This window comes from Thunnus thynnus, chromosome 5, assembly GCF_963924715.1.
Source record: "Thunnus thynnus chromosome 5, fThuThy2.1, whole genome shotgun sequence".
NCBI lineage: Eukaryota > Metazoa > Chordata > Actinopteri > Scombriformes > Scombridae > Thunnus > Thunnus thynnus.
This window is the reverse complement of record NC_089521.1, coordinates 25,814,669-25,841,411: the sequence shown is the minus strand read 5'-3', so window position 1 is coordinate 25,841,411 and position 26,743 is coordinate 25,814,669. Positions and strand designations below refer to the sequence as shown.

Here is a 26,743-nt window from a genome sequence, read left to right as displayed (position 1 = left end):
GCACAAGTTAATAGGCTTCCCCAGGGAGCGTGTGCTTGATCCTGATTGATGTCTTTAAGCCACCCTATTGAGTTTACATCACTCCGTGTTTTATCTGCCTTGCTTCAAGTGGAGACAGTTTTAATGGTCAGTCTGTGTTTTTCTGTCTAAACCAGTTCTGCATTTTCTTTGTACTAACTGGAGTTTCTAGAGCTCTGGCGAGTCTGGCCGATCTGTAATTAGTGCCAACCATGAACAACCGGAATCCCGCTGAGCGCTGCCACGGGTGGCTGCCCTCACCACGACAATCTGGAGTTACCCTTTTGTCCTGGGATGTGTCTGATGTAGAGCCAGCTGCCCGCCCTGGGAGTTGAGCAGTGGGACCGATAATATGGAGAGAGGGGAACAGAAAGCTGGGGAGTTGTGAAGAGAACAGGGATGGAGAAAATGTATAAATACTACTGAAAGAAGAAGAAATGGAGGGAGAGGGGAGCTGAATGTACCTTGTAAAGACTGTGTTAAAAGAGGCACTTGTTAAGTAACTTGTATCCAGGAGATGTCAGAACCCTTTTCTGTCCTCCTGCAGAATCACATTTAAATATAGTGTCTGATGCCATCTAAATGTGATGCAGGTCCTCGGCTCTTGGAACAGCACGGATGCTTTTTTCTGCCCTGGCTCCAAGATGCACAATAATGACATCATGGTTAATGCACAGGGGTAGCTCTCCATTCCAGTCGTTTGTCTAGTCGCTCAGCTCACACGCTTATTCTTTGACAAATATTAAATCCACTCAGTCACTTGTCATGGCCTACCCAGGCTGTATTTTCCTCTAGATGCTTGAGTCATGACATAATCCTTTCACCATGGAGACAAGTTGGCTGGCTTATTGGTGGGCTAGGTTGATTTGTGTCTGAGTCTTTTGTTAGTGGTCATTTAATATATCTTTTGTTTGTTTATTTTTGGGAGGGGGTGCAGTTTTACATCTCAGAATACTTATTTTATACTTAGTATATTATCTATTAATCACAGTACTATATGAAATGCATTTTAGATGTAGACACTTGATATAAGCTGAGATGCCAGATCAGAAACATTTGAAAATTCTTTCTTTGCAGCTGCATTGTTTCTCAAACCTTTTTTCTTTTTTATCCGGATTGTCCAACTTTCCAAACTCTCGTAAAGGTCACGCTGAACTGTAGGTTGTTGTTGTCGTCTTGGGAACAGGGTCCTGGCCTAAAGACATGCTCCGTGGACCATTGCAAACAGTCAGCTGTCCCTCCGGTGGCCTCTCAGCCCACTTAGTCTGCACACACACAACCAATCTAGTCACATTGCTGAGAGGAGGAAACATCTGTGCAATTCATGCAGACACCAGAATGTTTACTGAATGTTGAGGAGGTGCACTGTTTCTGTTCCTGTCTGTCGGTGTAATTTGATGTCTGAGAAGATACTGTATTTGTGTATATTTTCTAGGAACTGCAGTTAGCCCTGTTGTAGTTACGACAAAATGCAACATTTTTCCTAATAACAGTTTTAGTCAAGTCAAAAAAATGAATCAGTTTCAGCTGCAGGAGCGGCATTCAGCTTAAAAATACCCAAATGCATCTACGACTGTTCTCTCCCAGAACTTTCTACTAATTTTCTAAAACTCATATTTCTTTGCAACGGTCTGTCTTTCATGAATAGGATCGTGATAAGGTAAGCATGTCAATGTCTTTGAAACTTTCTCTCGCCTCACGTTCCCAACTAAGTACGATAATGTCGTTTGTGGTTTGGGTGCTAAGTAAAGTCTTTGATTCAGGCTCTGTTGAGCTTGGCATGTTTCCTTTCCACGGGGATCGCTTAGTCTTAGCTGGAGTCGAAGATCAAAGGCCCCAGTGCATGTGCATAATGTCCAAGGCTCAGGTCTTCAACTTTTTAAAACCTTTCACACTCAGCTATCCCGGCAGATCGACTCAGAATCTCGGTGATGGTCTGAGAGCGATCAAATTTTATGTGGGAAAATTGTCCGTCATGACATCATAACAACAGCTTGTGAATCAAGAATGCCCCGAGAGGCCTTATGATACAGGCACAGATTAGCGAGTGGGAATGCTATAATGCTGCTGGGATGCAGTAAAACAGTCTGCATCACAATAGCGTTAGCCTGGTGCGCACAGCTCTGTATCTGTCCTGATTGCCATTGCTTAACTGCCATACAGGGACACATGGAGTTGTTTAGTTTGCTGCCTCGTGTAGAAATAGTGCACAGTCAATTAGAGCTAGAGGAAGGAAGTGGTCACAGCTAAAACCAGGAGCAAAGGGAAGCCCAGGGGAGAATTGGCATGACTGTACTCATATTTTTTAATTTTTTCTCTTTTTAGTTATTATATGTAGGGCATTGCTGGACTTCTAGTTTGCAGTTGAACTTGAAAGTGATCTCACTGTTATTGGGACATTTGGTTGCGCTTGGTTTCTCTTATACTGTTTCTTGGTCAATCTCAGTGTATGATTATGTTTTACTGCCTTTCTTAGTAAGAATAAACCTCAAACACCAGTCCAATTATAAAACAGTGCCATTTTAAGCCATTAGCATGCTCTGCAAAAAGGTGATCAAGGTATTAAACACTGTCCATTAAAGTGTGATTGAAATATTATATGTACATAACATTAATTTAATCAAAATTGCAATTTGCAAATACTAGGACTCACTCAAATATGGCCATGTGCACAACACTCACACCTGCATGTGTTCACACAAACATACCCTGTTCACCTCCCCCCCCCCCATCCTGCCCACCGGCAGCCAATATTAGTGTTGGATTATGCATTAAAGCCTGAGTCATGTTTAGCAAGTGGACCCTCTTAAAACAAAAAATAAAAAAGCTTTCAGTGTAAACAGACTCCCCACCTCTAAACCCTTGGCTCTAATAGTTTAGAGCCACTAGCTGTGCTCAACACTAACAATTCCTTATATAGCTTGGTTTCTTGCCTGAGCAGACTACAGTATGAAGTGGGCAAAAGCAGAATGCCATGTCTGCAGGGATGAATTTAGGGCAGGGGAGTGGTTCTTGTCTAATTTCTGTTGACTCATGGCTTTTAATGAGAATTGGGACGTGACAGCGTTGCGGAGAATGGCTTTGGAATGGTTCGCTAGTCCGCCGGCGTTATTAATGCACAGTGGCTTTTTGGCTAGCTGATGTGAATGTTTATGAAGCTTATGTCGCATCAAGTGGGTGCAATGTGTTGTCATGGCTCATTCTCAGCTTGGTGCCTCGTAGAGAGGAACTGCCCATGAAAAATCCCTTTTTCATAACAGCTAAACATGTGATGAGATCATTTCAAGATGATGTGTGACCGTTTTCTTGTGGAAAAGGGGAAATTCTCTTTTTGTCACTTTTTTTGCCCTCACAGATTATGTTCTTTTGCTCATAGTGACAAAGCAGTCTAGCTTTATATCATATTGAGCTGTACATGCTTGACTGGCAGCAGCTTGAAGCAGACAGGTTTTATAGGTTAGTTCTGTTATGAAATATAGGACCATGATACCTCCAACCCCACCACTGTTAACCCTCACTCCGGTCTCTTTTTCTTGTGGAAGTGATCCACATAGCACGGTACCCGCAAGCCCTCAGTTGTTGTACGAACATCACAGCTCTCTCTGTTGCTCACTTTTGTACAGTCTTAAATTTTACATACTCAGACTTTTGAAAACAGCTCAGTTGCTCTTTCCTTGTATAGAAATTTCGATTATAGAGTAACCCAGAGGCCAAACCCTTGTGCAGGAATTACCTTTATGCACTGTTGTAATTATAGGAATTGAAGCAGTGGCACATGCTGTACCTTTTTGTGAATTTGTTTGTAATACCACAATATACTTGTCCCTGAAATTTTCTTTAGCTTTTGCTGTATTGACTATTGAGGCATTTGTGAATCATAAATTGTCCCGTGCTTCTCTTGATTTAAATGTGAACGTGAAGTCAAAAGTCAAATCTTTTTTAATGAGCCTTTCTCTGTTACTCTTCAGAAATAGGTGCTCATCAGGAGCGCTTAATGGTGACATTAAGCTGACATCTAACCTCTTGTCTCTTGCTCTCCTTGTTTGCAGGCAAATTGGCTGCAGCCTTAGGATGCCCTGTGGCTTTGTCTGAATCAGCTACTTTTGTGACTTTCAGGCCAATAACACTCAAGACAACAGGGAGTCGCATAGCCTGGCAGGTGAGTCGAATCAAACTTTCTATTACCTCTTATTATCTGCAGTAGTGCTGCACAATCAATGATATTAAAACTGCAGGTTTGATTAAACCGTTATACAGTCCTTTTGCTACAAGACATTGGTTCTGTTATTGTTGAATTTGCAAGCAACTTTCTCCCTTAGCAACACTAAAACATGACAAGACTGTGTTACACCATTTAATATACTGAGGGAGTTTTTATAGAGTTTTCCCTTTTTTCTTCTTTAAGAGTTTGGTTTTAAAACCAAATTGTTACTGTTGTGGGCCTGTAAAGGCTGTTGAGACATTGTGTGATATTGGGCAATACAAATAAACTGCAACACCACAGCAAAACATAACTAATCTAAATTTGTATGTATGCAACCACCTTTAACATCACCACAACTACGCTAGGAAAATTTAGGAAAGTACAGTTTACCAGAAAATTCCTGCCGCCCGGCCACATATAACGGGAGCATAAACAGTCCGTCACATGTTTTTATTTGTTTTATTGTATTTTTGCGGAGACTAACACTATTAAAATTAAAATTAAGTATTGTACCGGAAATACTGTAGCACATTATTGGCAAAAAAACAAAAAAAATCAACACCTTCAGCCTTGCTCTTCATGTTTTGATGTGTTATTCGTTCGGTTGGCTTTGACACCGCATAAAAATTGGAGTAGACTTAGTCTGTTATACAAATGGTTAGTCATCCTTGCACAGGGACACTCAAAGGCCATATTGTTTGTTTCAGTTTCCGGCCACGTTGCCTGGGCTGATGTTTGTTAGTCCTTTGCCTTTGTCAATGGACCTCTATAAATCTTCCTTTCTGTAACCAGTATTTTCGTGCTCCGGCACAGAAAAGGAACTACAAAGCAGTCAGATTGTTGTCATACTGCTCATGCATCACAAAGCGATAGCACCCGTGACTAAGGGGAGAGAAAGGTCAAGAATATGTCCTGGTACTTTTTTTTGAACCCACACATTTCCATCACCACAATGAGAAGAGATGACAATATTTTATTTAGCTTACTAATTAACATATTGTTACGATTTCCCCCTCCCCCGCAGTTTGATTCAAGCCAAACTCAAATATGGAGCGATTATTTTTAGTATACACTCATCTCCACCATTCTGGGAAATGATTTCATCCATTCTGACTTCATGACCAAGGTATTTCAAAATTGTAGCTTTGCGTCACCTACGAAGCTCAGCAGCTATTTTTGGACATTCTTTGTTTTTGTTCTGTTTTGGTGGTTATTACCACCTCTACTTTGATAGCTGAGACTGCTGTTTTGTGTTCTGCATTTAATGCCAACATACTTGTCATTGCTGTTCTATTTCACATTCACAATACATATTTTCCATTCCTTTGCTTCATTCCTCCTCCTGACATACTTGATCTGTTTTGTCTCACAAACATACTGTTTATCTTGTTACAAGAAGACAGTTTGATTGGTCGATGTCAGTCGGATCGTCTGTCTGTCTGTGCTGCACATGTTGAGCATCTGCTGTTTGCTTGAAAGATTTACTTTCAATGACATGACATGTTAGTTGTGATAGAGGTTTTAGCTTTTTTATATGATGATCCCATTTAAATGTGTTTTTGTCACTAAAAATATTTAGTACTTCACTATTTCAGGGTCAGTTTGATCCAACTATTGTGGTAATGTCATGTGCATTGTGAGGTCTCTCATAATTCCAAGCCCCTAATTAGCACCATAGCAAAATCCCACATTTGTCTTTAGATGCACTTTGAAATGGCTTGAGTATAATTGGACTTGCCAGGTCTTTGGCTGAGTCCAGGCCAACCACCACACATCCCTCTGTGTTCACAAGCTCCCACAGATAGGCCCTGCGCCATCTAGTCTCATGGAGGATAAGGGGGCTCTTTGGGGATGGTGGGGGGAGAGGTTTGAGGGGTTTGTTTTTGACATAATTATCTTCTGAATGCTGATTTACTGATAGTGCAGTCATTAACTTGAATGTGCTCAAGAGGATGCAAGAATGTGGCATCCACATCTCTTCTTGATTTCCTCTGGGGAACCTAATTAGTGAGTTTGGGGAGGGCGTCTGGGGTAATAATTATCCACGAATATATGATAGCAGCAGTGGTTAGGTCAGAGCTGCAGTACAGTTTCCAAAGCTTAAATATGTACTGTAGTTGAACAAAATTTACTGACAGTACAGAGTGTATTTGAAGAAAGAATTCTCCAAGAAAAGGTGTATTCAAAACCTAGACATAAAATAATTTAGTTTAAATAAATAAAAGTCTCTGCCTGCTTCTTTTCATGGTTGTTATTGCTCGGAAGTTATCCCCAAGCATCTTCAACTCTTCAGTCAATATGTGCACAAATGTATTATGGACTGTTGATGGTTCGATTTGGCTACTGAAGGGAAATGCTAATTACTTGCTTGCTAAACATGAGGATACTGCTCGAGGCAGTTTAGAATAGACAACAGATGACTGGACCAGTGAAGTTAGATGACATGAGAAACCCTTATTATTTTACAAAAAAATTCAGTGTTTTTATTTTTGTTCTGCCTGCAGTATATTAACAATCGCAGAATTTCAAATCAGCAGAGCTAGAACGCCATCCAACTATTTTCATTCCATCCTGCTCGTACACTCTCTCTCTCCCTCTTTCCTCCATATCCAACATCTTTCTGGATACAAAACAGATGTAATAAAAAAAACAAAAAAGCTAAACACACAACAAATGAACACTCAAGTCCGGGCCCATCAGCTCCCCTCATTTTGAGCTAATCCCATGATTATGATTGTTAGAGCAAATGCAGTGTAAACACTTAGCTCGAACCTGTCCCTTTTTGTGAACAGTTTTTCACATTTTAGGAGTGTTTAAGCAGATGATGTATTTGAACAGATTTAGAGCTGCTGTAGGTTAGGTTCATTCCCACTGGAGTTGATAGAGCTGTCAGGGCCAGTGTTTAAGACTGGACCTCTGAAATGGAGTTGCTCAGCTGATCAAGGGCCATTTTTTAAAGATGTTTTTCCTTTGAAGATGTAGGTCTTAAAGGACATTTTAAATGGTGCAAACTGTAGAGCTGCAGTGATATATTGGCAGACAGTGTTGGCAGACCAAAAGCAATACTGTTATAGGTCAGTTGAAGAAAATTCAGAATAAGAGAGCCATAGTTTGACACTTTACTCAACCTTATGTATTATGGGTTTGGTTATGATTATGAATACAGGTGACTTCCATTACTACTATTGGTTAAAGGTTATATGATTCCCATAGAAATCCATAAAACATAAACCCTTTAAGAAATGATCAACACCCACAAGCAAGTCCCATACTTGAAAGTGGAAGCCAGTGCTTTCAAATGAAACCTATCATGTATCATATCAACATCATATACACGTGAACACACATATCTGTGAGAAAGTTACTATGCTGCATGGCAAAAAGCAAATCATACTTTATGATATGAACATCTAAAGTACTGGAATGCACATACAATAAAACTGACACAATATAGCAAGGTTTCTCAACACTGGGACCCCATGTTGGGTCACTTAATTGGCAATGTCTACCAGCACATCTACCACCACAGTTCCAGTATTCTTACTAATGTGAATATTTGACCATAATAAATGTGGGAATGGGATTTTGCTGACCTTTTATTTTACATGATTTAGCACTGGAATAAAGTAACATCCTGTTTATATCCTGTTTTTTTTAGTTGAAAGTCACTTCATTATTTTAAGATAGCCACGTGTATCACCATGGCAACCAAAAGTACAAGATTTATTTTGGTGTTTGTGTTGCAGTGGGAGAGAAGCTCCTCTTATGAGGAAACACTGGCTCATACTGGCTGCCACTCCTCTTTACTAAATAGACAATTGACTGTGAACTTCACTGCCCGTGTGATTAATGTGGACTTCCTGCATTTTGCTTGAGCTTTTTATGTTTATCTCACAGCCTCAGATCTGCCAGCAGCTTGCTCCTCCGGGCCCCCAGTGCTAAGATGTTTATGATTGTCTGTGATTGTTCTTGTGTGTGTTTCTTTTAGGGTACCTTGGTGCCTGTGTTTTGTTTCTACGTTGACTTTATCTTGTGGCTTATGCTTTTATTGTTTGTATGTTTTATGGTCTTATTTTTAACTTTTATTCTTGTGAACACTTGGTCAGTGTTTAATGGGTCTCTCATTTGTCATTCTGGCAGCAGTGACACACCAGGGTAAACAGGCTAACTTGGCTAAGTCGGCTAGCATACATCCACGAGGATGCTACAGCTAAGTGGTGCGCTGCCAAAATGTTCTGGGTGGAACTTGCACGCTAGAATTATTGTTCCACATGTCGGAGTAAGTGGATTATTAAACTATTTTGACAGTGATTGTTTGGGTCATGGTGCATACCATACCCAACATCCTGTACAGTATGGTTTGGGACAAATACACGTACTGTCACACCCCTAATGTAAGATGATTTATCTATTTACCTGCAGTTTACATGAAGTCAATAAAACTGCATCAGTATCAGCTGATTTGAGTGGTAGAATGTCAGCATTGGCCTTAAATAGAAAAAGCAAACTAATTACTTCATCCCAAGGTTTTACCAGACTTGTGTTCTGTTTAGATGCCTATGGCTTTGCTACAGAGGCCAAGTGTAGCATTTAAGTCTCTGTGGAATTTGTGAGCACTCTGAAAGTTGGGGTGTATTGACTGGTAGTATATATATGTATAGATCCATTAAGATTACATGCTGTTGACTCATGGAAGCTCTTTAAGGTACTCTACTTATTGATTGCTGCATTTCCCTGCTGTGATTGTCCTTGATAAATGGATTAGGATGTGCCCTGTGCTTTTTTCATCTAGAGTTACCACTTCTAAAACGCTCACTAAAAGTGCCCTTGCAATCTAGCCTCAACAGTAAACAATGTAAAGTTTTCCCATTAGGACCCCATTGATAAGGTTTAAATCAATTAAGCCATAGAAAGTATCTAACTTCCGGAGAAATGTAATGTGAAAACGGAGAAAGATAGACCTTGGATAGCGGTCTGTCCTTGAAGCCCATCATGTCAGTGGAGGCAAGGTCAATGGATCAATAAGTGAGTGGGTGTCTGGAACATGTATTCCCATCACACTCTTGCTCGGCCCCTCTCTCTCTCTCTCTCTCTCTCTCTGTCTTTCAATCCCTGACTTTCCCTTAAGGCCCCACTAAGTTGACTGTGGAAACCAGCAGCTGTTGGAGTTCCCATCAGAGCGAGAGTCACAGAAGTCTCAAACATCAATATCAAATGATCTATGGGTCAGCTCTCTGCTCCATTTTTTTTAACCATTAGTCAGAGTGAACCTCAGAGGGATAACCAACTTCACACAGGTTCACTGGAGCTACATATTTTGTTATTGCCACATTTTTCAAATGACATATTTGCTTGATGAACCTAAAATAGGCTGACACAGTACAACTTTACAAAATGCATTTTGGTGTGAGTATACATACATAAGCACCTGATAAATGTAAAAAAGCTAAAAAGTCATATAATTCTGAAACAAAAAATGCAATGATTTACAGTCCAATTGGAGTAATCCACTTGCTTTACCCATCCACATAACATATGGATGGTTTGTTTTGAAAATAGATGCCAATTTTGCTAGTGCATGTCAACGTATTTTTGCTTTCTCTTGCCATCACCTGCTAGTGGAACAAAGGTCAAGTGGTAGAATGATGTCAAGTGACTTCCTGAACCATCTAGGTCCAGTGGCAGTCTAGGTGGATTTAGGCAGCCTATTCAAAAAGGTTTGCGAGGGGTGGGTGGCAGTCTCCCCTAAATTCCACCAAACTGTGACCCCGTCCCCTTCACGCTGCTTGCTATAGTTGTCCCAGGCCTGTTTCAACTTAGTTATGACAGGAATGTGGCATTGCATGAGAAGAGGTCATCAGTCCTCATGTCCTACCATGGCTCTTCCCCCAATCCTTAGTCAAGGCTGCTAAGATACAGACATGCTTTCCCACGCATGCAACCATCCTCCTATTCATCATCGAAGAATGTGGATATATATCATGTAGAGAGCTTAACTTTGCTTAATCCAGGCTATTTAGAGGAAGTATCAGTGTTATCTTTTTCTCCGCTTACCCATGCTATGTGGTTTCTAAATAAAGCTATGCTCAAGTTTATTGTTATTATCAGGGTAACTTTAACTTCAAATCAGCCTTAGATGTTCTGTGGTCTCCCTGTGTTAGTTATTTAATATTGTCATTTTAGAATTAGACATTTTTTATTTCTTCATCTGTGGCTCACACACCTATACACATGCCTATACATACTGCTCCTCCAAAATGCCACCAAGTCATCTTGAATGCCCTGATCTTTTTTCTGTGTCTCCATCTTGCCGGATTAAACGCTGGAGTGGATTTTGTGTGTGAGATGCTCTGGGTAATAAGCCAGCTCAGGACCTTCTAAATCTTCCGCCATTGGCTCTGGTGGGAACAAAAGCAGCAACATTAGGTAAAGCTTGTGAAGGTTAATGGTGTTTTTTCATATGTATGACAGTGTATTTACACTGATGTGACTGAAGACAGGGATATTAGTCATAGTTCAGTGAGCCCCATAATTGTAGGACTTGATATTTAATGGAATGGGTTAGTAATTTGTCCTTGTGCATAAGGAAGCAATTTGGTTTTCTCTCTAAAAATCGTGTTACCTTGGTTACCCTGTGTTTGTATTCCCAGTACTGACTATTGCTAATCATTTGAAAATGAACTGGAATAAATTGTTATGAATCGTCTCAATGATTATTAATCACTGTCAATGTTGATAATGAACAAAATCAGACTGTAAGGTCAGCTACAGAACTGCTATCCTGGAGCTGGTACATACTCAGGTCTTTTGGTCAAGCACTCTTCAGGAGGATGAATAGTTTATGTCATGGGTTGGTTGAACGTGGACTCCCAGGTGCAAGACTGGTCTCTCCAACCACTAGATTATACTGTCAGATCAGATTTATAGATTATTTTTCCAGCGTTTGATAAATTGCAGTCATAAAGTAAGCTGCAGATTAGCTTGATTAAAATTCACAGTGAGTACTAATCTATCACGGACATGGCTTTATTCTCTTACGCTATCTGCCAACCTCAAATCAGCACTCAAGGCTAATGTAGAGGTCCTTTACTTTTGAATATATATCTAGTTACTTCACTTGGTGTCATGTAATCTGTGTTTCAGATTTATTGGCCACTAGTCTGCCCAAAGACTTTCAACTTGATCTTTGCCAAGCCCTTTAGTCTTGCCACCTATTGTTTCACTGTTTAGTCAACCTTGTCTTGCCTGGCTCTTCAAACAGGCTAAAGTTTCAGCTGTTCAGCCTGTGCCCCCTGTGTGGTTTGTGCTTTGAAGATGGAATGGAACATTGGATTTCATGCTTCGGAGTTGATATTCAAGTTAAAATGGAAAATGTCTTTAAAAAAAGTGACACTGTTTTCCAATTGAACAATGCCTCTGGCTGTCCAATCAAATAGTATTTGCTTTATTTCAGCAGTGTGGTCACAGCTCAATCAACAATCTTCATCACGTCATATTTGTGATGTTTTTGTACAACCTTACAACAAAGCTATGTAGCATCTATATTTTCTTGATTTAGGACTTCTTTATAAAAATGCTGTAGGATATTTTATTTATTTACACTATTTTGATTTTTGTGGAGAATTAAACAGCTTTAAAACACATTTATGAGGCTTTTAACACCAGAGCTTATTGACCATTTTTGTCAATAGCCCCAATAATGGTGCTCTTGTGAAATGGGAAACATGATTTCTACTTAGCTTATATGCCTCCTTCAGGGCTTAATTGGTTGAATTCAAGCTAAGATGTCTCTGGTAGCACTCCTTTGGCAAAGTTTAGTAAGACTGCCAATAAGAATGTATAGAAACTGTGAAGCATCCGATGGAAAACAAACTGTAAAAGTTTTGACATCCTCAGTGTGCATCGTACACTTACACACTCAAAGTATTTTTCCTGCTATTTAAAGTTTTTGAGCGGACAGATTGGCAGGGTCGTACTTTTACCACATGACTCGCGTTCACACAGGCACACACACAAACAAATATATGATTGATGTCACTCAATATCAGAGGTGATGTTCAAGGCCAGATGAGGAGGTGATAGAACATTGCAAGGGATTTATCATCCTGTCAGTTTTAAAGGGATTTACCTAGAATCACATTCCAATTGAAAGAAGTACCTAAACACATGTTTGGGTGCAACAAGGTTTAGCGACATCTGTACCACCCAATTGAATGAGACAACTGAAATTGTAGAATCCTGTTTTACTGGAAGGAAGTTTCGAGAGGCTGATATTATGTAGGCCTAAACTACATCGCTTCCCAGAACAGAACTCGCATGCTTTTTTAAGAAAGGGGGGGATGGTGTACATGTAGAAACTGCCTCCTCCCTCCACAGACTATAGAGTTACTTTATAATCCCTCTGTCACAATCTTATTAAGCCTTTAGCATGTGAAATACTGGCTCAGAGCAGTGTAACTACTGACCATTGTCATCAGGGAGGATGTGTGTGAGAGAGAGAGAGAGAGAGAGAGAGAGAGAGAGAGAGACTTACTCCATATGTAATTCTGCCTTGCTGTGACTCCTCTGCCCCCAGCCAGACCCAGTTCATCCCACCCTCTGTTGCATGTTTTTTTCTCCGCTGTGTTTACATGCCAGCTCTTCAGAATGATTGATTGATGGGTGGGGGTGCATGCCTTCCTCTGTAACAGACTTCTGACATCTGTCACGGCTTTCCATCATTCATGTTTCTCCGTAACTTTTACATAATGTATAAATGGCACTTTTAAGCTTATGTACACCTTTTTTTAAGGAAAATTATATTTTATTTATTATTTTTTTCTTTTATTGTTTGTTTGATGCTCATTTCAAACTAATTTCTGGCTTTCACATCAGAGATTTCATCAGAAGGCACTAATGACATTAATGTAGTCACATCATAATTCCTTTGATTTGCAGTAGCTGCATACTAATGCTGCATACTATGAAAAATTAGAACCACATTTTTTGAGAAGGATAGATGGTTAAACTAAGGTTGTTTCTGAGAATCTGAACAACCTTTTATATGAATTAACTTTAATATCTCTGGTTTTTATTTAAGAAAACTTTCTTAATAAATTCAATGTTTGTAGAATTTAAATAAGGAATAGTTACTTGATCTTTTCATATCTTTTTTAAAAGGTAGAATCAGTCATTCTGGAGAAAGAATATTAACTTAACACCCAAACAAATACGGCCCTCTCTTCGTGCTCCTTCAGAAGCACCGCCCCCCCCCAAATTCATGAACGTGCATTGCCATGGCAATGACCAGAAGAGAAATATGGTGGAATCCAGAGTGATGTGTCAACTGTAGAGTCACTTCTGTTCCTCTCACACATCTGTGAGACTGTCTGGGATTCATTATAGATTGATACATTTAATCAAACGGAAGCATATCTGTACAGCCTCTCTCTCTTCAGTTCCCAGCCCTCCTTCGCCATTCAACGGGCGCTGGAGACGGGAGACTGTCATGTCCTCACACAGACAGCTGCTCTGATGACTTCCCCCTGTCCTGTGCACAAGCACAAACACCCCTTGCCGCTGATTGGCCGGAGTAGTGTTGTGTGGCTCACTTTGAGGCACTGTGTTTACTTGCTCATTTACAGAGCCAGAGATGTGTATGGACACCAGATTTTTTTTTTTAAATGCTCACACACAGAATGGACAGCTAGCGGACTGTGAGGAGATACTTGCTGAATTTGACAAAAAGTGTATTGGATTAGAATTGCTGACTTTACCTTTAAATCTGGAAGTGCCAGTCTACTATGTAATGTCTGACTGATAACGTATAAATGAGGTAGCTCAGATTAATCTACCTCAGAAATATTTGGATGACTTAATTCCCCATAAACGTTTGTTGGTGACAGAACGATTGAACTGCACTGGAGGGTAAATATTCTTAATGCTGACCTTCCTTTTCTCATACATATTTCCTTCACGGCAAATAGTGCAAACCAATCAGTCAGTTAGCAAAGAAGAGAGGCATCTTAACTACATGCATTATTGAGGAGTGTGAAAATTGAGCCTCTGAGCTAAAAAGTAATCTTTCATCTGTGGTATACAGCACATTAAGTATCCTCGATCTATGAGAGCCTGCACCTTGGCCCACATCCCGCACTCCTGCTCTGTTATTGATCATTTGCGCTCTAATTTGGCCCGTTTCATGTAGAATAAATGTGCAATCTGTATGCATGTAATGCAGTAAAGCAAGGGCCTGGGAATGAAAGAGTTTGGGGGAACAGGCAATCTGTGGTGATAGATCGCCTCAAAAGGGTCAGTCAACCCCCAAGGAGATGTCAGTATGGTCACCTTCTTTCTTTCCATTTTGTTGAATTCACATCCCCATAGAAGAGTATAGGAAAATGGATTTTCTGAAATCTTTGTGAAGGTCCTGCTCATTGATATATATAGTCCACTACAGCAAACCTGTGATTTGAAGGATTTAAATTGGATTGATTCCGCATGAGTTTGTGAAATATATACAACTGAGTATTCCGTTACCCAATTAATTTGATTGGTTTTGCTTTTGAGCTTATTTTGTTTTATGCATTTTAAGCAAGAACTCTAGACTAACTAAGACTTAGTATTATACTGTGGAGTTGCCGTAGTTAGTGACTGTTTGTTTTGGACTTAATAAACTTTGACAAAGAGTTTTTGCACATGTTGTAGTGTAAAAATAAATTCTGCACCAATATAGTTGTATTCCATCACAATATTCCTAAGAGCAACTGTTAGTGGTGTTTGATTTGACTTTGATTCTCAGTTTATGCACGCATTACCAGTCTTGGAGTCACTTAGGAGATGTTTCACATATTCGTTTATTGTAATGCAGTGCATTAGTTGAGCATTTCAGTAAATTGAAGGTGCAGTATGAAGCAAACTAATGGAACACAGTACCTGATTAGCCTAATGATCTGCTAATAGAGCATCACATCATGAAGTCTATTCATTAATCATATTTTTATGTTGCCATTTAGTTCAAGCAATCATGACAGCACAGGTCATTTTTCAAATAAAGATGGACATTTTTGAAAAATGAGCGTGTTTCTAATAATGGCTGAAACCAGATGGTGACTCGAACTGATAATGTCATCAAGATGTTAACACTGAAGCTGTATCACTGAGAAAGAATGAGAGATGATTAAGACAGAATGATTTTTGGAGGAGAAATTGTACCTTTTTTGGTTCTTTTCTTGTATCATGAGGATAAGCTTATAAAATCAGGCTCAGGGGTTTAACGTTTTGAGTTCAAGATGTGAAGGTTGCAGTTGTCTCTCAAAAGAACATGTTCTGCTGCCAAAGATGTCTTGCATGACCTCATTAGTCAGAGTAAAAATAAAACATCTTTATTTTCCATCATGTACAATGTAACTAGTAATCTTTTGTGTTGAGATGAAACCGTTGGCCTTAATGTTAGTTCAGATTGACATTGATATTTATTGGGAAATAGAGACCTGTTGTTTAAGGGCCAGTAATGGCAGATGTCTGTGACCTTCATCAAAAAAAAAGTATAGCAACACTGATGTCATGGTTGTCATGGAATTTTAGAAATATTGGTTTGAAACCCTTCAATCCAAAAGTTTTCACAGTATCGGCTCATTCACTTTCCACAAAAGGTAACTGTGAATGCTGAGGATTATGACTGCAGGTCACGCCAGCAGGCCCCAGTGAATTGGCATGTTTAAGTGAATAGCCAGAGGCCGACTATAATATTTAAATTAATATGAAACGTATTGTAATTTGTGCCAGTTTGTGATACAAACATTGAAATACGCTGCAGCACATAATCACATATCCCCATAGAACCTTGAAAGAACATTGGACCCAAAGAATGGCATTGTTTTCAGAGGGATGACGACCAATCTGTAAAAATATTATGTAAATGACTATGTCACGTCTCATAAGAGTTAAGATTATGGCTTCATTCCTCCTGTGTCACAAGGTAATAACATCCCGTCCATGGATTGATATTCTGTCCCTTTTCTTTGGCTATGTTGTGTGTTACCTCTTGCCAGAAGGCCCACAGAGCCAATCTTCAGATGCCAAGAGGCCAAAATGAAATTCGATTTTAGAGAGCTTGGTAGGGAGAAAGGTGAAAAAGCAGAAACTATTTTAGGAAAGAAAAGTGGGACAGGGTTAAAAATTGACCAGAAATGTCAAGTAGATGAAAAGGAAATTTTGCACATAATAAAGGTAAATCTCAGATGAAAGATACCATCTACTGCAGCAGTTTTTTTGTTGCGCTGAAGCATTACCGAACACTGAACTACTAAGCCTAAACCTTTTGTACTCCCAGACATCCAATATGGGTTGTGGGCTGATAAAGGACCCTTCTAGTGCTCTATTCCCACCAACTACTGCCATGATGGCTGAAATCTAACTTGTCAAGACTTGAATATCCCAGGGATCAAAGGGGGAAGAAGCTAGTAAAACTCTATGATAGAAAATGATAGAAAAAAAACCTGCCATTGTCAAAGACTGTAGTGCTCCTCTACTTTGGAGATGTTATGGTTGTGAGATGTGTCAAGGATGTGTAGTCAGTCCCTCCAATGAAGACTAGAGGATCTTTTTGAAGCAGTGAAAAAAAATTGACCTTAAAAGTTCACCTTGACATTGTGCCTAATTTCCAGATAAATATACACACAGATATAAAACAACAGTTGCTAGGAACTAGTTGGAGAATGAATTGAGGTCCGACCTAGACTAGCACAACGAAGAGTGTTGCATTTGCCCAGAGGTTGCACCCGCCCCAGACACACATCTGTCCAGCAAGCTGAGAGAGAATGGCTTGTAGTGATGCATTTTGGTTCGTTTGGCTTGTCTCTGTTGGAAAAGAACCCGATCCAAGGGTAAAAACGCAAAGTTTACCAACTGAACCTACTTTTTCGGACCAGAACAAACGAACTATAGGTTTGAAAATGCCCAAAATCAGTGGATAATGATAAAGCATGCATGTATATATGACTTCCTTAGAAAACTTGGTAGCCATTTTGGCCTTGTGAGGATGCTGTGTCAATGTTGATAATTTAACCTACAGAGGTATATATCTGAATTCAGCCGGATCTTGAGAAACTGCTCTTCAAATCTAGTGCATTCCCTTAGTGGATCCAGATTTACATTCCAAATGATGTTGGTTTGATGTCAAAAGGCAATCCACAGTGCTTTAATCTCATCAAGACATTTCAAAGGGTAAAATTCACAGCGGTCCAGAGCTACATTGTTACGAACCCCCAAACCCTGTCAGGTTGCAACGTGATATGGCTCTTAAAGCCTTCATCGCCTGATCCATGGTTCTGGCTGCGTTGTGGCGTCCTGTTACTGCATGTCTCTCACAGTCTCAGCTGTTGGTGGAATGCAAGGCTGGTTGAGTTGAAATATTTTCTCGACAGACTGGCATAGACGTGCGAGCATCTGAGTGTACCACATCATGCCGGAGTAAAGCAACCAAGCAACAGAGGCTTTCACAAGTTTCCGGAAACAAAATACGCACTGTGTCTGAAGTTTTGGTAACAGTTTGCAGTGTTTCAGATATAGGGAGTGTGGGCACAATAGAAACCTGTACAATATCATTCAAACCCTGTTTTATTAAATCTTTTTTTCCCTTCTCCTTTTTTTTTTAACAGCTGTTCCTGGAACTAACAAGTGTTTTACATCATCTTTCCATAAAGGAGTATTATTTTATTGTGGAAATGTGAACTTCTCATCCTCTTATAATTGGCTGTCGGTATACTGTACTTTTCTTGTTGAAATTAACGAGAGGACATTTGAAGTGCAGCGCTTGTTTCCCGACTAGATTGTCTTACTTTTTGACAGACCTGAAGCAAACACACATAATGTGTAAAAATATCTGGCAGCAGCTTCCTTTGCAAACTCGTGTTCAGCAAGCCCCATTATCTCAGAACTCATTTCATTTTCCACACTGGCCTTTTGGATTATATGTACAGTGCTGCTAAAACTCATGATCCCGCTTTCCACTTGATCCACAGCGCAGCTACCAGTGACTTTGCTCATTATTTGCTGCTCTGTGAACATTACGAATTACACTTTAAAGAACTAATTTGGGCCTGACATCCTATAAATAGAACTGAGCGACACAAAGCTGTAAAACACAGCATGAATTGCCTTTGCTCACTGTTCTAATGACTTCATTTCTATGCACTGGGAGTGGCGCTGATGGATTTTGATGTCTTTCTGCTCTTTGTGATGACTCAGTCATCACATCTATGGCACTCATCATGAGGGTCAAAGTATTCTGCTTTAAGACAGTCATGTGACTTTTTAATGACTATTCAGAAAGTGGCACAATGACTATGACATGCAGTCTCACCATTTTCTTCTCGTAACCTGTCTCTACTTGTCTCATTTATTGAATAACTATCTGCTACTGTTTGAATGTCAAAGGCAGATGCAGTTTTCTTACATCCTCTCCAGAATTCTTTGTGAGGGCAGAGATTATTCAAAAAATCTATTTTTCATCACATTTTTGTGAAATTCGCTCTTTGAATGAAAAATATGGCACCTGCGTGTAAATCTGAGGGCATAAGACACAAGTCAAAACACATGTACCTTTTTGTTTTGTAAAATACACACTGATGGGCATCTTGACATGCATTGATGGTTGAGGATATGCTGATGTCCTCTTCCTCAGCAATGACACGCAGCTCTCCTGAAAAGCAGCAATTTTCCAACATTTGTTCCCGAGATGAGTGCACCCCCCGCTACTGAACCTCGTATGGTGTGTCTGATATGCGATGCAGGGAACAATTAACACACATTAAAACGAAGATGTGACACGGCCTGCGTGTCGCACTCAAGTGATGGAGTTGTCAGCCATCCTCGAGTCCGGCAGAGAGAGAAGTGATCAAGTGAGAAAAAACGGCAAGAAAGAGACACATGACTGAGAGGTGAGAACAAGCGGTTGACATCTCGGTTCAGAAGTTCAGTACTGTTCTTTTCATCACACTTGTTTCCAGACCTAGAAATTGTTTTAATCGTCTCCTGTACATTAGGTTTCCTTTTCCATGTCCTTGGATGCCACACTCGGAGAGCGTACTTTAAATCCAGCAATGTATTGTGGAGACAACAGATTGGAGAGTCTCTTCTGGCCCACTTTTGCCATTCTTTGTCTTCCCTCACAATCTTTGCATCTCGACCGCTGCCTCTTTGTATCTGCCTCATTTTGTTTCCTCCTCTTACCGTGTGACTCACATTTTCTCAAAGGGTCCTTCACAGGTTCTTAACACAAATTTCGTCTACGGCGCGCCACTCGAGACCCGCTGCAATCAGAGCAGGAAGACAGTTTGAGGAGGCAGTTCGGATTCTGTACTTAGCAATCATGACCCTCTTCTTTCTTTCCTGTCATCCATCCCTCTTCACTTGTTCACCTCTCCCCACTGTCGTCAATAAGAACTCATTGTTTGTGCATTGGGCATTCATCTCTAGCTAAAATGTGGCCCTGCCGTGAAAGTTGATCTAGAGAGTATTCAATTCCATTGAGTGCAAGAGATTTCTTTTATAGTGTTTACAGCTTGTAAAGGAACAGAGTGCTCAACTAATGTGCAAAAATGAGAAATTCTGAGGGAAGTGGGAAAATTCGAGCAAGATCAGGACGTTTTGTCTTCAGATGATGACAATAATTGTATTTGGAGCATAGGGAAGACATGATGCATAGACTAAAATTTTGGAATGAGATGATCTCTCAAAGCAAGTATATATGAATATATCGTCTACCAAATGGCATATGTTTGCAGTGTGTATGGTTAGTATTTTTATGTGCTTAACAGTACTCAGTGAGTTACTCTTGTACCCAAATATTTCAACTATCAAATACGTCATTAATTGCAGAATAGATGATTTTCCTTTATTGAAATGACTATATGCTCAAAATTGGGAATGGACATTAGAACAATAAACGCCATGTAGCAGAGGAAACATTCAGTCAGACAGTATCGTTAGAGAGACTTCATGAGTTTCATCACTTAATGTTTTTTTCCTGCATTAATAAATCTCACTTGCTGGTCTGCAGTAATACAGGAGATGCTATGAAATAATCAACCTTCACTGCCTCATACAAACATGAAGTTAAGGGTTTTGTCCAGAAACTTTGGTTTCTTACCTTAATGCAAATACATGCAGCTCAGATGAAAGGTGAAGTCTAAAGAGTCTGTAGTGTAATGTGTGTGAGTGTAGCATAGCACAGTGTCTGTATATAATTGTATGTACACTATACTACCGGTCAAAAGTTTTAGAACACCCACATTTTTCCAGTTTTTATTGACATTTAGGCAGTTCAAGTCCAGTGAATAACCTTAAATGGTACAAAGGTAATCGGTAAACTGTCAAAAAAAAAAAAAATGCAATGCAGCTTTTGTGTAATGCATAGCTTCATATGTTTGATAGGGTGACAAAGAAGGAGGGCAGCAGCTAAAAATATCGTAACACATTTGCTTTTACCCAAAGTTTATTAGAATATGAGCATGATGTCACCTCAGCAATCCTAACCTCTAATGAGGCTCAGCTGTTCTCACTACGAAATGTTACTTCTATTAACAGGCTACAGGTGTGAGAAGTCTTGTTAATTCAATTAGTGGTGTTCCTGTGGCCAAATGACGCAGGGGTAGCACTGCGCATACCACAATGGTTTCTAAGGTAACTGTCGCTTGGTGCCCTTTTGCTACTGCGCCTGTGCACTTTTATTGCTTGCCTCCACATTCCCCTCCTGTTATGTGCAATCCTACTTTAAATGCACATGCTTAAAAACGATGATGAATAAACCGGCTTAGTAAATTTTGCTGTGAGTGACTTGATCTGGGACACTACAACTAATTTGATGTATCCTTTTTATGATGAATATATGGCTTCATGGTTTAGATTGGACAACACTGCTGCCTGCTTTTTTTTTTTTGGATACACATAAATTGCATCTGTCGATAATTTTCTCAATTCACTGATTAATGGTATCATATCAATTTTCTGTTGACATCACATTGGGTTTGTTTTGTCAGAATTGCTTGTTTTGTTCACCCAACAGTCCAAAAGACATTCAGTTTATGATCACATGTCATAAAGAAAAGCCACAAATCCTCACAGTTGAGAAGCTGGAAAGACATTTGTTGGCATTTGCTTGAAAAATGTCAAAATGATTAATCAGTAGTCATTGCAGATTAATTTTCTGTTAATCGACTAATCATTGTGTTGTTTCAGCCTTAGCTGCATACAGTATATTGTACCTATACAAATACTAAAAGTTCATTTCACAGCGCTCATCCCTCCTGTGTCACATAATACTGAAATAAATCTAATTCCATTCGATATTATCTTGTTAGGTGGAGTGGAGCAGGTGGACCTAAATACAAGAGACTTCAGGCTGAAGAATACATTCTTTATTAAGGCTCGAGTGCCGGCAGAGTTAAACTGAACAGAGCAGAACAAACTGAATACAGGATCCAACAAAACTGAGCTGAAAACCAGGACTTAAATACAGACAGAACTAATGAGGGAATGGGGAACAGGTGACTCGACAGAGGACTGGCAAGGAACTGATTGGCTGGGGAAAACTCTGGGAAAAGGGTAGGGCTAACGAAGCATATGCAGGGCAGGTGTGGAGGGAAAAGCAGCACAGAGACGCAGGAGGAAAATCACAGAGCAAACTAAAAACCCAGAAACAAAATCCTCTCTTCAATATATCACACTAACATTTTAAACTTTCAAACATACAAGTGAAACCAATATAAGGAACACAAATCTGACAGACTGATACTGTTGAGTAATTTTAGCATGTTAGATGTTTACAGAACATCCACTTTCTGTCCACCCACAGATCCCCCTTCAATCTATCCATAAATATCGATAGAGGACAGATTAATAAACACAAAGGGTATCTATGGCAATGTAACATCACAACACAGGATTAAACAGTCAATTAATCTTAATATTCAAAGTAAAAGGGTCTCTGGTGGACTGGTGGATAATAGCAGCTAAGGAACATAGAGAAAAACTGGGACACAACCACAACATCACAACAATTTGTGCATGCAGTCGCGCACCTTTAGAGTGTCATACGCTTAAATGAAAAAAAAAAATACGATTTGACACACAAGTGTCCATAGTGATTTAAATTTTATACAAAGATGGAACAAAAAGATGAAAAATAAAGGTTGGAGGAGACAACAGAAGGGGAACAACAGAAGACTTTTCAAAACACGCATAATATTGAATAATATATAATATTGAACTACTGAAATTAACCTTCTGTCCTACTGACCTCTCTGAACTTGCACTGGACCCTTTGGAGTTGTTCTCAAATGTGGGTTTCCTATTAGAAAATTGTTTTTTGATCCCTTCCACATGTGTGCATACTTCAACTGTGACTCAGTATTTTACGGTCACAGATTGATATTGCACCATTTCATCACTCTTCACCACTTTATGTTCTCTACTCGGGTTCGGCTATCAAATATCCCTCTCTCCTGAATATTTTATGACAGGATGCCTTCCTCTGGTTCGGTGCAATGTGCTAAGGCTGATCTTTAGTCGTTGCTTTCTAACGATAGCCTTTGCCCTTTAAGTGGGAGGGATTCTGCGATTTTTTTGACGTTACTATTTAATAGGCTCAAATGGTCATGTGAAATATTAATTTTAAATCATCGCTGTGCTCTTGAGAAGTAAAAGCGCAGCAGCTTCTGTAGAGTTAAATTACCTTGTAAATTATGCATAGTGGTGACATACATATAATGTAATATAATATCCGGTTTGGGAGAAGAAAAAGGAATCACACTCCCCCATATGTATCTCATCAGGGGATAATTCCTTGTATGAGAGGCTTTAGATTACATGGTTACTGCATTGTGTTGTTTGTCAGCTGAGATAAAGAATCAAATTAGACTAACAATAGAGCCTGTAAATTGTAATATTTATGTAGTATTCATTAGTTAGAACACCCTTTTCAACAACAAACAGGACTCAAACCTGCATTAATACCAGGGTGTAAGATCCACAACATCCCCAAAAGCATGTCGGACACATAATTATTTCGATTGGCATTTACATCTTTCCATTGACTTTGTATGCATTTGCGCCATCTCTTATTTTTTTTGCATGTATTCATTGTCAATACGTCATAATAGTGCATGTTTAAGCAACCTAAAAAGATGATGTGTCGCATGTAGTTCAAGTAAAATAAAGAACATTAATAATAACTTCTCAAGTTATACTTAGATAATGATGTTTGTTGTCATTTCAGAGGTTTCTGATTTTGACCAGACCTTCCTGAAACTCACCGTGAAGGTCAGGGTGTGTTCTTTTACACAGGCTCAACTTTCTGTTACTGGTATTTAATGAAAACCAGGTTATAGGTTGAAACTGTGAAGTGTGGGACATTGCTTTTGCTTTTAAGTGTATTTGCCATTCAACGGCACTAAAGCTGAGTGTCTTCAAGGCTTTTTCGCCTTTAGGAATGCGAGAGTGTTCTAGTACACTTGTGAAACCCTTCACAGAGAGTCTTGTCCTACTTGACATGCAAAGAAAGGCACAATCTGTGATTGAAATTAAGCTTGTCCAAGCGTCAGTCACACACTGTGCTCCTAAGTCTTATCCTGGAATGCATTTCATCATTCTTCCCTTGGTTTTACAAACAAGTCATCCACTGAGTGAACTGCTTCTTGTCAGTTTGTCATGCTGATGTACAGTATGTGGGCATTAGATAGTGGTATTTCAATGTTACCAACCTTTTAGCTTGATTGCAAGTGCAGTTGACCCCAGGCTTTCAAACACACGGGGTGCATACTCACCACACAAGGAAATACCCCCAAGTGTACATCACATTTATTAACTGTCTTAAAGCATACACTTACACTTGTCAAGCACCAAATTGCCCTTATCCAACTGCTAGGGTGCTTTGAACCATTCTATAGTGGATATGCGCATGTAACTGTCCATTCACTAAAGACAATCTGAGAGTGGCTAGAGACATGTAGTGGAGCATGCAATGAGCAGTTTACAGATCGTAGTTTTGCTTGAGGAAAGACATTTCCACAACATACACTGGTATCGTTGGAATTTTCCAGGCCGGAATTCAGTCCCATTCATTTTCCCCATAAACAGTGTTACATGACTCACAGTCGGAAATCTTCTACCACTTGGATGAGCATGAAACACTCCCTGTTAAATCATCAGTACAAAAGATGAACAACTGCATTAAATAAAAAAATAAAAATTTTGTGGTACAAGTTAACTACGACTCCCAAGGTGCATTTTGGAAAGAAACAGCCAATCACAGAGCTTAAATTTTTTTCATGTGCATGGCTTAAGGCAGGCAAACGCTAAAGAGGTTTTGTTTTTTTGTTTTTTTTGTTTTTTTTCTTTTGAGTGAATTTAGCAACTATGGCACTTAATTTTATTTACAACTTCAACAATGAAGTGATTTGAATTTATTACAGTTCTGATTTGCCCTTCTGGCTGACTTCTCCATAGCAACAGCAGCTGAGCCTCATGGATAGTGAAGTATTCTTAGCCGTCCACCATGTCAGAATCATGCATAAAAAGTGATTTCTCAGAAACAAAGTTGAAATAATTGAAATTGGTGGTAATGTAATATAAACCTATATGATCTTTACGTTATCTGGCACAGTCCTGCATTTATATGGTAAGTAATATTGAGGATATTGTTTAAAGAGAAATTAGAAATGGGAATACAGCAGCCCCTCCCACTTTGCAACTCTATGCCTTAGCTTTGTTTATATTGCCTCTCTAAATTGATATTTAAATTTCCACTTTAATTGTTCTATGAATTTGACATGGCTTAGAATTAAGCAGCTTCAAAGGACCTAATAGTTGTGAAGGCAGACATCTGTAAAATAACTTTAATTGCATAAAAGCACCTGCAGAAAACTATTTACCTTAAAATAATTCAGTCAGTTTCTCAGTTCCACCAGTATGAATCGCAGAGCTCAGATATTCCAGCGCTGTATATAGAGGGCAAAAACAATTCAGTGCTTCGCCATTATCACTTTCAGTCAACCGACTCCCCAAGCTCAACCTCACTGACGCAGAAGCCCTTTCATATGCTTTAATCCTGTTAATAATTATTTGCTATGCAGCTGAAGAAGGAGGGCAGATTGAAAAAGCACCAGAATGCTCTGCACCGATAGTGCCATCGAGAGTGAGGGGGAGAATAAGACTTGGAATGGCTTGTGGTGTGGGAGTTTCAACAGCTCTGTGTTGTCCTTCCCAGACATTTTCACTGAAGATGAAAAAAACACAGAATGGCCTCAAGGCTTCATCCGAAACTGTTTTTATGCCAAAGGACAACATTCCTGCCCTGGATAAACAATAGTTGAATTTGAAACGTATTTCTTCCTGTTTTTGCCTAAACTTGTGAAAAAAAAAAAAAGGGGATGTTACTGATATATAAAATGTGTATAAAATCTTCTGCTGCTGACTTCTTTTTGGTGAATTCAAATTGGCCCTGTCTTATCTCTTCCCTGCCGTTCTATGCTATTGAAAAACATCCTCCTCCTGGACCAGCTCCTTATCTGGAGTGGCTCTGAATGGGCTCAGAACAGAGCTGGAATCAACATCCCTATTGGTCTGCTGGCAAGGTCGAAAAAGGAAAGCATTGGCTAGGGGCGAGAGTGAGCCAAGGAGCTAAACTGTGTCTTCATCCTCCTCTCTCCACTGGGGTTGGAGATAGATTACTATGACATTCTTCTTTCTCTCCATAGATACTAGAGCTCATACTGGCTCATACTCTTGTTATGTCATACTTACTGGAGTCGTGATCAGAAAGCTAAAACGTCTTCATGTCGCTGTGAATGAGGAAAAGTCTAATTCTTTGGCGCATGAAAAAACGTGTATAAAGGAGCTCTTCTCTCTCTCATACCCATGAGTTTGAAACAGTTTTTCTCCATTCAGACATTAACATCTCACAAAACTTCCCTAAACCACCACAGCAGTGTGGATTGACCGGACTGTAATGCGGTAGGACACGGTAATCTGTCACAGCATCTCACACCTCATTGGTTCGTGGAACTTGTGAAATTTCAGCAGAGCTGGGATCCACATATCTAATCAAATCATAACTCTGGAATGTGCAATTTTTCACAAATAAATAGTAGTGATTATGTCCTTCCAGCTGTCCTTTCTTGATTCCTTCCTCTCACTCTCTCTGCCCCTCTTGGTTTATGAGTCATTCAAATCGGTGATTGATACCCTACTCTTGTTTCAACTTTAATAATGTCGTTAAAATAGACTTTTATGAACCCAGAGCTCCTTAAGAAAATTGATTTATTGAGATTTCTAGGTAAATCGCCATGGAGAAAGAAGAATGATGTAAGCCTTACATCCCTCACTCACTTTATCGCTGCGGACACAACATGTAAAAGGAAGTCATTATGGTGACGGAGTCCTCCCATCAGCAGGTAGGACAGCTTCAAGTGAAGGACAGAGGGATGGATGATCCTGTTGTGTTCCCCGTCACATTCAAACGTGAAGTCGAGATAAATAAAA

The 26,743-nt window shown here is 39.6% G+C and overlaps 1 protein-coding gene across 5 annotated transcripts in view; it reads left to right on the top strand.

The window, feature by feature from the left end:
• Positions 1-26,743, top strand: part of peak1 (pseudopodium-enriched atypical kinase 1) — a 110,621-nt gene that overhangs the window by 15,997 nt on the left and 67,881 nt on the right. For all 5 annotated transcript variants that reach the window (XM_067590393.1, XM_067590395.1, XM_067590390.1 and 2 more), the window contains one exon: positions 4,068-4,177. The gene's annotated coding sequence lies outside the window, so the exon portion shown is untranslated. The remainder of the gene's footprint in view (positions 1-4,067; positions 4,178-26,743) is intronic.